Genomic DNA, 13059 nt, shown 5'->3' on the forward strand with positions numbered 1-13059 from the left:
CACAGACACCTAGCACTTTTGTTAGCATTAAATGAGCAAGTGATTTAGTTATTCACGAGATGGAAGCATAACCCAGTTAATTGATTTGAGCTGGTGTTCTCTGACAATGCGTCCTGATCGCTGCATCTTTACATCTGCTATAGCAAGGAGCACAAACAAATGCAAGCACATTTAAATAAGTATAATTGTTATTTTAAAATACTGTGGTATTTTCTAAGAGTTTCATGTTGTTGAATTCAGGAAAAGTAAAAAATAAAATACCATTATATTTTCATATGCACTCATTGTAGGTTGATGTTTCCTTTGCATGCGCTGTCATGTGCTTGGATTTATTATGTGTGTATGAGGCATCCACACTTGCAGATGAACCTGCTGTACTGAAGATTTCAGTATCCATCCTCATTTTTAAGATGAAAGGATTGAGCAAAATCATGTTTTTATAGCAGAAAAAAAATCACAAAAGTAACCAGGAGCCCTGGAAGAGATCCACACCCTCAGGCTACAGCATGTAAATTGATCTTCGCTCTAATGGCAGTATTTTCCATTTGATAGAGCATGTGCATATTGTATTATTCACTCATTTGCTAGCACCACTTTAACACTATGCTCTCATCATAAAAAATACTTCTTTTGGAAATTATTTTTGGCAAAACCAGTTAAGACTCCAGAGCAAAATGATAACAGTGTTTGATAAGATATTTTGATTCATGTTTATAAGCAGAACAGAGACTTGGAGTGGTTCCTAAGTGGGAATGATCGTTGCAGATCGTAGCTCACCCTCCGCCACAGCTCTGGCTGGGTGCAGACTGACAGTGTATTCAGCTGCAGAAACAAGATAAAAGCTGTTCCGACTGTGTAAGCTGTTGCCTGATCAGAAATCTTGAAGGGAGGTCAGTCATCCTGAGTCATTATTGTAATGCGATTAGAGGCCCAAATCTACTTTCGTTGAATTTAACTGAGTATTTTGCCATTGATTTTGATAGGAGAGCATCCATACTCTTCTACTGGAGACTGCATGCCATAATAAGATCACATATAAGCACCATTTAACTCCTGGCTAGATGATGCAATAAATTATGAGGGTTGCTCCAAAAGGTACTATTCCCAAAATACAATATACATGAGGGTTAGCTAGTCAGTATTAATTAGCTGCTGCATTCCACCCCAGAAGTGGTTGCTTCTCTGTAGAGAGTGATGCCGCATGTGAAGTAGGCCCAAGCAAAATAAAACCCCAGAGCATTTTAGATGTGTTACTTCAGCCACTTGTGAGATGAAGTCACTCTCAGGATGATGTATAGCAGCTTTTCAACAAACAAAGCATCACTATTAAATAGTTTAGGAAATCCAGCAATGGACAGCATGCTCCCCTTCTGCTCCCCAACCAAGAGAGCATGGGAGGGAAGCATTTCCAGGATGTGTTCTATTAAGAAGAATGCACTAACTTAATTTGGCATTTGATCAACTGAAAGCTTGGCCCTCTATCTCTTAAAAAGTTGCCATGGTTTCTCTAAATTGATGTTATTACTATTGCTATTTCCTGAATTTCACGTACTCTTCAAAAATTGGCATCTCCAGTCTCGCCTCAGTATACTGAGACATTTTATCATTGTTAATGAATGTAGCATAGGTGCTATTCTTAGACAACCTTAGGAAACAACAAGGGTTTTGATCCAAGGGTGGTTTGGACCTGTCCTCCTTACTTTGCTAAATCTGATGAGACCATATTGCAAAGTCTACAGTGTGTTTGGGAAAGAAATGAGTTTTTATTGTATTGATTTTATTACTTTATTCATGTTAAAGGATAGACCAGTTGCACAGCATCTTGGAAGTGTTAGAGGATATATAAAGAAGTGGGTCTATAACATATGATATTCCAATTCATTATGAAGCAAGCATTCAATAATTAATAGTTACTTCAAGTGCCCACAATATATTATAATCATGGTTGGATTCAATTACAAGAGACATAAAGGGGATTACGTACTTTTTCTTTCCCTGATGGTATAATGAAGTGGAGGCAGTTGGGATCCATAAATATTGGAGAACAGTCAAGTAGCTACATATATAACAGGAACTGCTTTTTCCAGCTGTCTGGATGTGTAGTGTCTTCCTTCTGCTTGAGCAATGACTGTAACTGGTGAGAATACAGCTTGGTTAATGTGGTGTGATTGCTTCTGATCCGGTAGAAACAAAGGGAGTTTCTCTTGGCAGCATATTTGGTTGCCATGTTCCAGCGTTAACTAGATATTTCATGGTCATATGACACTTATCTTTCATCATGACACTGGACAGCTGCTTTGCAGGCGTCAGGGTGCAAGTCCCAAAAGCAGTTGGGAGGTGTGTGACTCTGTGAGGGGAGCGATTTGCCCATTGCTCTGGGCAACAGCATTTCAGCAGTGACCAGAGTGCCTGGGAGGAGGAAGAGGAGACCCGAGGAGCTGGATTCCCAGCAGGATCATGTCCTAAAGCTCCCATGCCAGCTGCCACAGAGAAATGTATTCTCCTGAGAAGAGGAATCGTGCCTCGCTGTGCCCCCAGGATTAGTACATTCGAGTGTTTGGCGGTCAGGCAGCAGGGGTGGATGCAGTGATAACAACCAGCTTGCCATCAGTGAAAGAAGACTGAAAAGGAATGTTTCTGTGGCCAACCAACCAAAGAAGAGCGTGGACAATATGACTGGCCTTTCAGAATAGCTCATGGCTTATCATTGCTGTGGCAGTTGTACCTATCTAGTCCCACACCACTGCTAATCAAGAGATTGAGAGTCACAGGAAAGCGAGGTCTAAGCAGAAGTGGATGATACTTCCTCACTGCAGGCAGCCAGGACTGGAGAAGGTAAAAAGGGTGGTCTTCTATGTAAGTGCTACAGGCGAGGCTGGAAAAAACAAGGTGGAAGAGTTGTGAATGTGCAGGTGATTATAGATTGTGGATGGTACACAGTGTATTAAGAACTGATTTTATTTTTCTATTTTTGTCTTTTTTTTAAATAAAGTCATTACACATTCAGCATTCATTAGCTCATCTCACAGAGAGAGGAGTCCTTCCTTTGCTTTTAGTCCTTCTTCTCGTTATCCACATTTTTGTAGATAGTAGTCACTCTTGCAATCGTGTAATTCGTTTATTTTCCTTTTTTGCTTCTTTTTTTTCCTACCAGATCCCATTGACCATAAATTGATGGTTTTGCCCAGTAGCCACATTGTAGATGTGTTTCAAGATCCTGAAAGAAGGAAAACGTGTATCAAAATGAGTATTTTGTTTAAACCTTTGAAATACAATGTAGCTACTCTTCTCTGGGATGAATAACATTGCTTTCAGCATCAGGAAAATAATAAATGGAAAACCATATGTGCTCTAAAGAAGTTGAAGCTTTTTTTAAAGGGCTACTGCCCAAGTATGTCATCCAACGGAGGAAAGTTGGTAGCTGCATTGTTTTTTGTACAACAGCTACCCAGACGGTGATGTGATACCTTTTATTGGGCTAACCAAAGTTAAAATTAGAACTGAGCAAATAAATCCCAATGAGTAACAGAGTTTGTACATTTAACCTTTCTTGCTTCTCATTTAGGTCACCTTTTTCAAAACTGGCCACTGATTTTTGGCTTCTGGTTTACAGCACGACGAGAGAGGACCTAATTGCTAAGCCTGGTGAGCTTCCTAACTTCAGCTTGTCTGTATCTTTGTGTGATCAAAATTGTCTGGTCCTTCTTATTCAGGATTATTGCACTAACCAGAAAAACAATTTCTACAAATGCTCTTCCACCTCTCTGTCATTTGAAGATATCCAGTAGGCAAATCTGAACCCAGAGTGTTTAGTTGAGTTAGGCTTTTTAGGTCTCAAACCAGCAGGCATGTCCATCCCTCTGTGGCTAAGCTAGGAAGTGAGTTTGGGCATTTACCTGAATGTTTGTTTATTTGGGTTGCTATAGTAGGGCTGGGGAAGGTTTTGCGATAACTTTTATGGAAACCCACGCTCACTGTGACTTTTTGCATAGAGGTTTGTTACCAAATCACTTCCATGTTGACTTCTGATTGAAACACCTTCCTTTCTTTGCTACTTTCCTTTTCTTCCTCTTCCTTGCCTTGCTACTGTAAATTTGTAGGTGCTCCCAAATTTCAAGACAAATTTATTTCTTCTCTGTATCTCTTTTACCCCTGTAGATAGCTACCTCTCCTTCAAAACCAGCTGTGCACTACTGCAAGCATAGTGAGCGGCAGAGCAGAGGTAAGCAGGTCAAACCGCCTGCAAACCGCGAAGTTGCGTAACTCTCGCTGATTCAGCATCCAGCGGGTGTGGTGGAGCAGTTTCCAAAATGGCAAACTTACTCACCAGAGGGGCCAGAGGACATTTGTGTGCAGAAAAAAACCAACCAGAGGGTATAAGCAAAAGGAGCACCCTTCTCCTTCTTAATTTCTTGTGCCTACTTCATCGTTACGCGGGGCTAGACTGTTAGTCATGTGGCTTCTGTGGTGAGAAGATTGTGCGTTTGACTCAGCTAGGACAAACCGAAACTGGGGTAGCCGAGGCTCTGACAGCATGCCCGGGCAGCCCCAGAGCTGTGCACTAGCCCTTTTCCCCTTTTCCCCACACATGCACAGGCTCCTCTGTGCTCCTGCACAGGGCAGAAGCGGGGATGCTCAGTTTTACTTCTCAAGGGGGAATCTCCTGCTCCAGCACACGACTCCATCAGAGGCTGTGTCTGCAGTCCTCCTCCCTCAGGAGTCACCATGGATTCCCCAGCTCCGTGCCTCCGCCTGGCTCACGTCAGAGGTGTCATCTGGCTCCCCCCTTTGCAAACCATAGCACCAGATGGTGCTTAGAAAATACTCCTAAACTGGTATAATAGTGTTTTGCCTCTCCCTACAGGCTCCCACGTCTGTCTTCATCTTCACTGTGTGCCCACGGGGATGGGGATATCTTTGGGTTGATGTGCCACTCTGTCTCTGCTAGGGTTGGCTCTCTCCCAGTCTTTTCCCTCACCAAGGCCTACATTATCAAAACCAACCGATAATTTGGGTTGTGCTCATTTTTTTAGATATCCCAATTAAACTTGAGGTCCGTGGCTTGGTCTAGGAACCCAGAAAGTAAGAGTCCAGATTTGGAGAATTTGGTTGTGGGTGAATAGAGCTATTGTTCGGCTGCTCCCATGCTCACACCTTCGCAATCTGGCTGGATCCTGCTGGCTGTGAAAAAATACTTAGTTTGTGTTACACCTCTTCTAGGGCAAAACAAAGCATAGCTTTGAGAGCCATCTTTTCTTCCTCGTTTCTTCTAGTTTGCATCATGTAAATTCAAACTGTCTTGTCTTAATCCTTTTCTGCACTTGGGCCAGCAGCCGAGAGCCTCCAAAAGTATGTGCATTTTATCCTCTGTGTGCTCTGCAGAAACAGCTTTACAAACCACAGAGTCTATTTTAAAATAAATGGCCATTTTTTGAAATCCTATCATTACAAAGCTGAGGCTTGATTGTTGTCCTCCAAGTGCTTCATAGCAGCAAAATTCCTGCATTTTGGGAATTGTGCTGTCTATTCATCCAGTTGGAGTGGATCCAAAAGCAAAGCGCGGAACCGTTGTGAGCACTGGCTAGTGCTCACAGTGTTACTTTCTCTAATAGATGGCCTGTATTGTCATTTTGTGGAATGCTCAGATGTCAATTCATCATCATTTGGAGTGTGTGGGTGATTTTTTATTTTTAAATAAAGATGCACAGAAATGCAGAAGAAGTCCGGTTGCTTTCATTATTTCTGGCACAACAGAACTGAAAGCAGCTCCACTGTGGGGTGGCAAAACCCTCAGTTCTGTCATTTATTATTTGATTTTTTTTTTTTTCTTAGTATGAACATTTATGAAGGGAAACACATGCTTCAAAACAAGTCCATCTATGAAAGTTAATTGTGAAAGTTAAGAAATACCATCCTGGATGACCTCTTAGGCAAAGGTGGTGGTCTCCATCCTGCAGGTGCTCCGCGCCGTGCGTGTCCCAGACAAGCCATCCACGCAACGCCAGCGGGCAGCCAAGCGGCGTAGTCTGTAAGTACAGGGGCAGGCTCACACCTTTTCTCCAAAGGTTTCCAGTTGGACTTTTGGGTTTCTTTCTGTCTAGGTTCCATGAAACCACTGCTTCCCAAGGAAGGCCTGGGAGACCCTAGATGCTGACAACCACTTAGCTGAGTTTGTGGATTAATTAAGGTCTGGTACCAGTTTGAATGTGAGGGCTAACTAAATGGGCTGGGGTGACCTTGGCTCTTCTTGGGACCATGACTGCATCCACCTGGCCTGGAGATGTGGCTGGCTGGGTGCACAGCACTCAGTGCTGCATTTTCAGAGGGCTATGGACCCAAATTCCTCCTCCGGGGTGGGGTGGGGGGGCAGGAGATGCAGCCCCCTCAGGAGAGGAGACCTGTTCCTTGGGTAACCCAGCACAGAGTGGACCCTAACACAGGGGCATCCCAACGCTGTAGTCACCCCGCTTTTGGATGGAGTTGTCCTGGTTTCCTCTGGGGACCTGCTGTAACAAGTGCTTTCAGGAGGATCTTCTGCCCATGATGTGATTATTCTTACTGACCTCATTGGGGCTACTCTGATGTGTGAACGTTTCCTGGGGAAGGGTCTAAATTATGTGGTCTATTAGCACGGTGAGCAGTTTCCAAAGTACTTCCAGCGCTGTAAGCTTCTGTTTGATAATAGCTATCTTATTTATTATCTGACTTGCATACTGATAAAACTACACTACAGTCACACAGACTGACTTCAGTTAGATCAAAACATAAGAATATCAAAGCCAATTTGATCAAAACCTAACAATATTAAAACCAGTTAGAATTTTAAGTGACTTGGTAAAGAGGTGGCTCTATGTTGTTTTTCAAACTAGCTTAACTAAACCCTCAAATCCCCAAAGCCACAAATTCTCTTCTGAAAATAGTTTATCACCAACCAGCCTCTCACAAGACATTGTTTTGTATGTCAGAATACCTGCCAGCCACTACCTTAAGACTTAAGAGTCTACATTTAAAGATACCTAAAATAAATAGCATATACCACATGTAAATACATATTTAAAGTTCAGCAAAGCCTTAAAACTGTTGATTAATTGGCGTTTTTTTGTCACAAGTAATTCAGCTGACTCTCTTGGGTTTAACCTGCTAATATATACAAGACATGTGACTGATACTTTCCCAAAGTAAATACTATTCCCTGTCTCTGTTCACCTTATGCTTCTAAATGATGTATTTAGAGGTTTGCTACTGTCAGAAAACTTGGGGATTTGGCAGAAACCCCCTGCAGATCTGTGTAATGACACTGAAAGCCCACCTCTGGCACATTTAATGATGCTCTTGTCTCCTCCTGAAAGAGCCTTAGATAGCTGCGAGGCAGGTAGATGAATTACACTGAATTACACTGCCTTCTGGAAGTACATTTTTTTCTTCTCTTGCCCAAGTGACTGTGTGTTTTCTTTTTTGGTGAAGGTCTGAGATTAATCTGACCTGGGTGAATCAGTAGCAAAATGAGATACTTTTTTTAACAAACTTCTACTTTGTTGTTGCTAATATACTTGCCTATTTCTGCTTTTTGGGTTTAAGCACTTGCAGAATGTCCAGGGTTTAATTAGTCAGATTGGTGGGCAGTTCAGTATAATTATTAAATCTTGTAGTATTGTTTCTTTAATAATGGCTATATTATTCATTATGAAACTGTATAACTAACAGAAGTTTCAACGGATCAGTGCTGGATTACCCCGATTTGCTCATGTATATTATCTGAATGTATCCTGACAGTTGGAGCTGAAAAAGGCTGCTTATGACGGTCAGCTCATTGCTCTCACTATGTGTGGTACTGTCAGTCAGTAGGACAGATCAGGTATTAATGCTTAATTGAGTGTGCTTCATTTAAATCAGAAGCCAAGAAGAAATAATAGGGAGGATTTCTCACCTATACCAGCTGTAATGTCGCATAGCCAATTTTCTTAAGAAAAAAAAGTAATCAGCAAATTGCTTAAGCTTTGTATCTGGAAAATAACGATAAATAGGGGTTCTTTATAAAACTCTCTTTCGTTTTGCTTCCAGCTAAAATAAGGTATGTTGTACTAATTGCAGGGACAGTAAAAGTGAATGTCCCATACAGCCAAAGCCAGATGACTGAAAAAGAAAAAAAACCCACCACATTCTGAGAACAAACCAGGACAGCATTTCTCTCGTGTAGGGGCAAGACATCAGCACCTATGGATTAGATGGCTATAACCAGATCTGCGGTTCAGGTTAAATGTGGAAGCAGCTCCAGCTCATCCCTGCTCTGTGGCTGCAGGGCTCCGGTCTCCCAACACTGCCACCTGCCAGCAACTGTCCCACACAGCAGCTTGTCTTTTTTTGCCTAGCATTGTCGACAAGCTGTAACTTTTTATTATAGATGACTTAAAATTAATGGCCCTTAGTCTCTTCTCACTCATTTGAGTGTGAATGAGGGCACCCATGTGAACGAGAGGAGGCTCCGACTTGATGTATTTCATTCCTCAAGCCTCAGCTCAGAGGTTTTTTTAGCCTTTAGTTGTCATTCCAAAAAAAAAAAAAAAAAAAAAAAAAAAAAAAAAATACTGGGAGAAATTCTGCTGTAAAACAGGAACAGCAGCAGGAGGAATGAACTCACAGGATAGAGTCGCAGTAGGTGAAGTGATGATCCAAGAGGATGCATGCCATTGGAAACTTGTCTTTTAGTAAAAATGCGAGCCTTCACTTTTCTGTGCTTGGTAGGGGCAGCTGCTTTTGAGCTGGATCCTGGCTAGAGGGAAAAAACTTCTATTTCTTTTTTTGGGGGGGGGCAGGGGATGGGATCAAGAATTTCTGCACATGCAGAGCGGCTGTCTGTAGGACAGCTGGGTCCATCCTCATCTGTGATCATCAGTCTTCCATATTATAAAACGTTTCTCAAGTACTCCTTGTTTGTTGCATTTATTAGCTAGGCTAGCAGCCAGGCAAAATGCACGTTTTGGGTTGTCTCACAAACTGAAAACAAAGTACCACCTCATGTGTGTCACTCTTCATGCGATTTCGTTAGCTCTTATCCTTTATCAGACACAGCAGATGTTCAAGGGTAAACCTAACACAAAAACACATAACTCACACAAAATAATTTTTATTATCTCTGGAAGACAAACTATTTACAGCAGCAAAGTAACAAAAAGCAATACGAGCATATGCCACTTCATTCTGTTTGCTTGGCCTATGGCCTCTTGAATAGCTTCTGCTGGGAACCCCATAGTTAAGACGACATCAGCATTTCTGTTATAATTCACTTTTTTTGTTATTTTAGCATATTTGATATGGACTACTACAGCAGTCTGCTGTCTCCATATTAGAGCGATATTTTCTGCTGCATACAAGTATTTTTCAGTTTGAGGTACTAGTGGTATTTATATCCAGTTTAGTTTATGGTCTATTCGTTTGGTTTGCATTTGTATGAATACAGATGATGAGGATTGTTTTGAAGACTTTTGCAATAAGAAACTCCTTTTTGTAAGGCTAACTTTTTTGAGTTCTTAGAAAATATAATTTAAACAATAGAAGTATGCAAGTTTGACTGTGCCAGGACATTCTATGTTAATAAACTTCTAAAATGTTACTCATTATCTTTATCTTGCCACAAATAAATTAAATGCTTTGCATGTTCCAAGGGTTTATGGAAAACTGTCAAAATGATGAGTTGTTTGATCAAATTTATAAACATTTATTCAAGTAAGTCTCACTGTAACTTTTAGATACTTTCTTGTACTTTCCTTTTATTTAAGGACTTTGACCATATGCCATTTTTAATCCTGTTACAGTTTTAAAACCTCTTAGTGTGGTCTCCAGACCTCATTTACATCCATTTAGTTTTCTGAATATTTTACAGCAGGGGAGCTCTGTCAGGAGCACCTCTTTGATATACTCAGGCCAGTCTCAAGGTTTATTAACATTATCTCCCGGAGGAAAAGAGGCCATGCGAGAAATACTGTTTGCTCACACTGTTAGATACTCTTACCTTTAAAACACGGTTAAACACAGAAATGAATGAACATGCATAAGCATTTAAAAGGCTGTATTCCAGCTCAGCACGGCTGAACTGTGAAGACCTGATCATCCTCCGAGGGTTGAATAGTAGAGTGACTCCCGTCCACTCTCCTGCGTGGAAATGCGATGTCTCCATCACGATTCCGTGAGTTGCCTTGAAGCTTCCTGATTGCTGTGGACTGATGCACACACAATGATAATAAAATACTTCCCCAAATTACAGGTGTCTCTGCAAGAATTTACAGGGTTGAAGCTTATCAGACCCAGGCCTCCAACTACAGCAGATGTGTGCGACCTTCTTTTCGGTTAAGTTTTTGGATCGAGAATTCTTTATCTTTAGTACAATGTTAGTAACAATAGAACTGTGTAATGCAAACCACCTTTGGTGCCTTGTGGATGCATAGTCATTTAGCAAAACAGAACTGGAAAGAGCGAGTTGTGCCAATTTACAATAGCCTTCAATACAGTGTTTATCAGAGACATTTTCTTCTTTATTTTGAGATGTCTCATACGTACAAAGACACTGTGTTAAAATAATGCATAGCAACGTACAAGTAGTAAAAGCAGAGACACTCCCAGGGCCAACATATACGTGTTCCTATGTAGCACATTTATTGCACACTTTCCTGTGTGATGAAGGACCCTTAGGAAGGCCTATGCCCAAGATTTAGAAGACTGAATTACCTAAACAAAAGAAAATACATGTGAATTCTAGTGATTCAGTGCCTTCCTCCGCTTCTGGAATAATTCTCTAGCCCATGAAGAATGGCCTTTCTAGCAATTTTGACTTGCTGGTAAAACAGATAATCATGAAGATAGATGTGAAAGTGATCACTGCCATCTTCTTCGCTGTTACTATTGCTAACCATAAAGCTGCTTTTTCTTTTTAGGTGGGTGCTAAGTTGAACCTGTATTATGACCAGCTAACGGCTGACATACTGTTTTATTGCTGACCACTGGGAAAGCCACTGGAGAAGGAGCTGACTTACATACAAAGTGGTATTTGTGAACAGCTTCCGCCCTGTCAAGCTGGATGAGCCCAGGCTGACCAGTAAAAAGAACTAACGAACGTATCCTTTCGATAACAACTGATACCGTGTAATGCTTATACAAAAGAGGTAAGGTTTTTGGTGATGTGACTTCTGTTTTAACTGCTGGCATATAACAAAGTCTCTGTGCATACCGGATAGCAGGACACGGTTTTCAGTGTGACCCTCTGATTTTGCTAAAATTACCACAGCTTTGAATGTTGCTTGGAAAAATAAGTACCTCTTCAAACAGGGATGCCAAAAAAAAAAGAAAGAAACCTTTGAAACTATACTTAATGCAGCATTACAGCCAGGAAGGATGCTGACCTCTGATAAGGTAGGCTTGGGAGATAGGGTAAGGGAGAGGTAAAAAGCTGAGACAAATACCATACCTGTAGCAGTGAATGGGTGAAACTAAGGTGGGAGGATTATGATGGCATATTTCCCTCCCAGGCTGGATTTTACTTCATGAGAGATTTAAATAAGAGATTGATCTTCCTTTGTGACATGTCACCATTATCAGTATCAAGAGGAAACAGAGGTTGCTGCTAACCACGAGCATCTTCCCTCTTCCCTGGGGAGAGGGGAGTTAGGGAACCAGGGTACCAGCAGACTTGGCGACAGCACCAGCCCTCAGCAGGCTCTTCTCCTGGGCAGCTAACAGGCCGCAAAGTGCGGTGTAAGCACCGCGCGGGGAGTCTGTGTGTCCCATTTCAGCAGGTGTTTCCAGCGAGGAAGATGGGCAAATTCCTCGCCCCAACACTGGTGCTACCACGAAAGAGCCACAGACCCAGTTTGCTCACGCCATGGACAACATTTTCATCCCGCAGACGATGTTTCAGAGGTAAGTTTTAGGCCTAATCAGTGTGTTGAAGATGCTTTAGTGATGATCACGCTTTTTTTTTTCCATAGGAAAAGTAAAACTGCATATCAAATCTATGTGTATTGCTCCATAACTGCCCTGCCTTAGGTATGATTTCATTACATATTATTCTTAACTGAATGAGTTATGGCAGGAATTGAGCATGAAGTTCAGTTGCTGTCACCTCTTGTCTTTATTTTATAAAGGAGATGAAACTTTTTTGCATTTTCAGAGTGTTTTAGCGAGTTCCCTGCTGTTATTTGGATGCCTGAATTGTTATTTGATGCCCTCATTGTGATTTGTATGTTTCTCACACCGGGTGATGTAAATATTTAATGAGTTTTAGACCATCACGAAGAGAAGATTCGATGCACACAATGATATAAGTACTCTCTTGTGGTAGTTGTCATTTGACAAATTATTAGGGTAGATTTTTTTTTTTTTTTCCTACGGCTGGTGCTTTAGAAGGGCTGTGCCTGCACTGGAATTAGAAAAGGGAAACATAGCCACTGATTACAGATAGAGAAGTCAGAAAAAGCCAGTTTGCCAAAGGATTCAGTACATCTTTCCAATGGAAAAAAACATTTGGACATGTGAAAATCTCTTTTGGAGTAGTACGTAATAATATGTACCTCTACAGGATCATCTATGTTTAAAATGCATGGAATTATGAAAACGATATTTCCCAGAAAAAAACATCCAGTTTACGTGCATTATATTTACGTACTGAATTTATTGTGTATTCTACACAATGTGGGGCAAGTTTTGTATCCCACTTGTATTTTTAGGGAATATAAACTCCTTCTAATGGCATCTAAGTTACCATATTTGCCTATGCACCTTCAACCTGCACAGATTGAGGTTGGGAGATAAGAAGAAAGGTAAGCTTTATTTTCTCATACAGAAGGATTTTGCTAGTGATGTCTACAAGTTTGCCAGTATCAGTTTTCCATAGTCCCTATCGTTGGTGCAATTTTAGCTATTTTAGGACTTTCACTTCCTACCCTAAAGGCAGGTGACAAATTGTGTTGGCAATGAGATGTACACATGTCGCTTTTTAGAACAAAGATGAAGGCTTTCAGAGGCCTTGGCTTTTATTTTTAAAATGAACATGCAAATCTAATTGTCTTG

The 13059-nt window shown here is 41.2% G+C and overlaps 1 long non-coding RNA gene across 1 annotated transcript; it reads left to right on the top strand.

The window, feature by feature from the left end:
* The first annotated feature begins 3565 nt into the window (after positions 1-3565).
* On the top strand, positions 3566-11410 carry LOC142600771 (uncharacterized). Its single transcript, XR_012834331.1, has 3 exons — positions 3566-3645; positions 4159-4222; positions 10929-11410. It is a non-coding gene; the product is annotated as an uncharacterized LOC142600771 (long non-coding RNA).
* Positions 11411-13059: the final 1649 nt, after the last annotated feature.

This window comes from Balearica regulorum, chromosome 2 (assembly GCF_011004875.1).
Source record: "Balearica regulorum gibbericeps isolate bBalReg1 chromosome 2, bBalReg1.pri, whole genome shotgun sequence".
Classification (NCBI taxonomy): Eukaryota; Metazoa; Chordata; class Aves; order Gruiformes; family Gruidae; genus Balearica; species Balearica regulorum.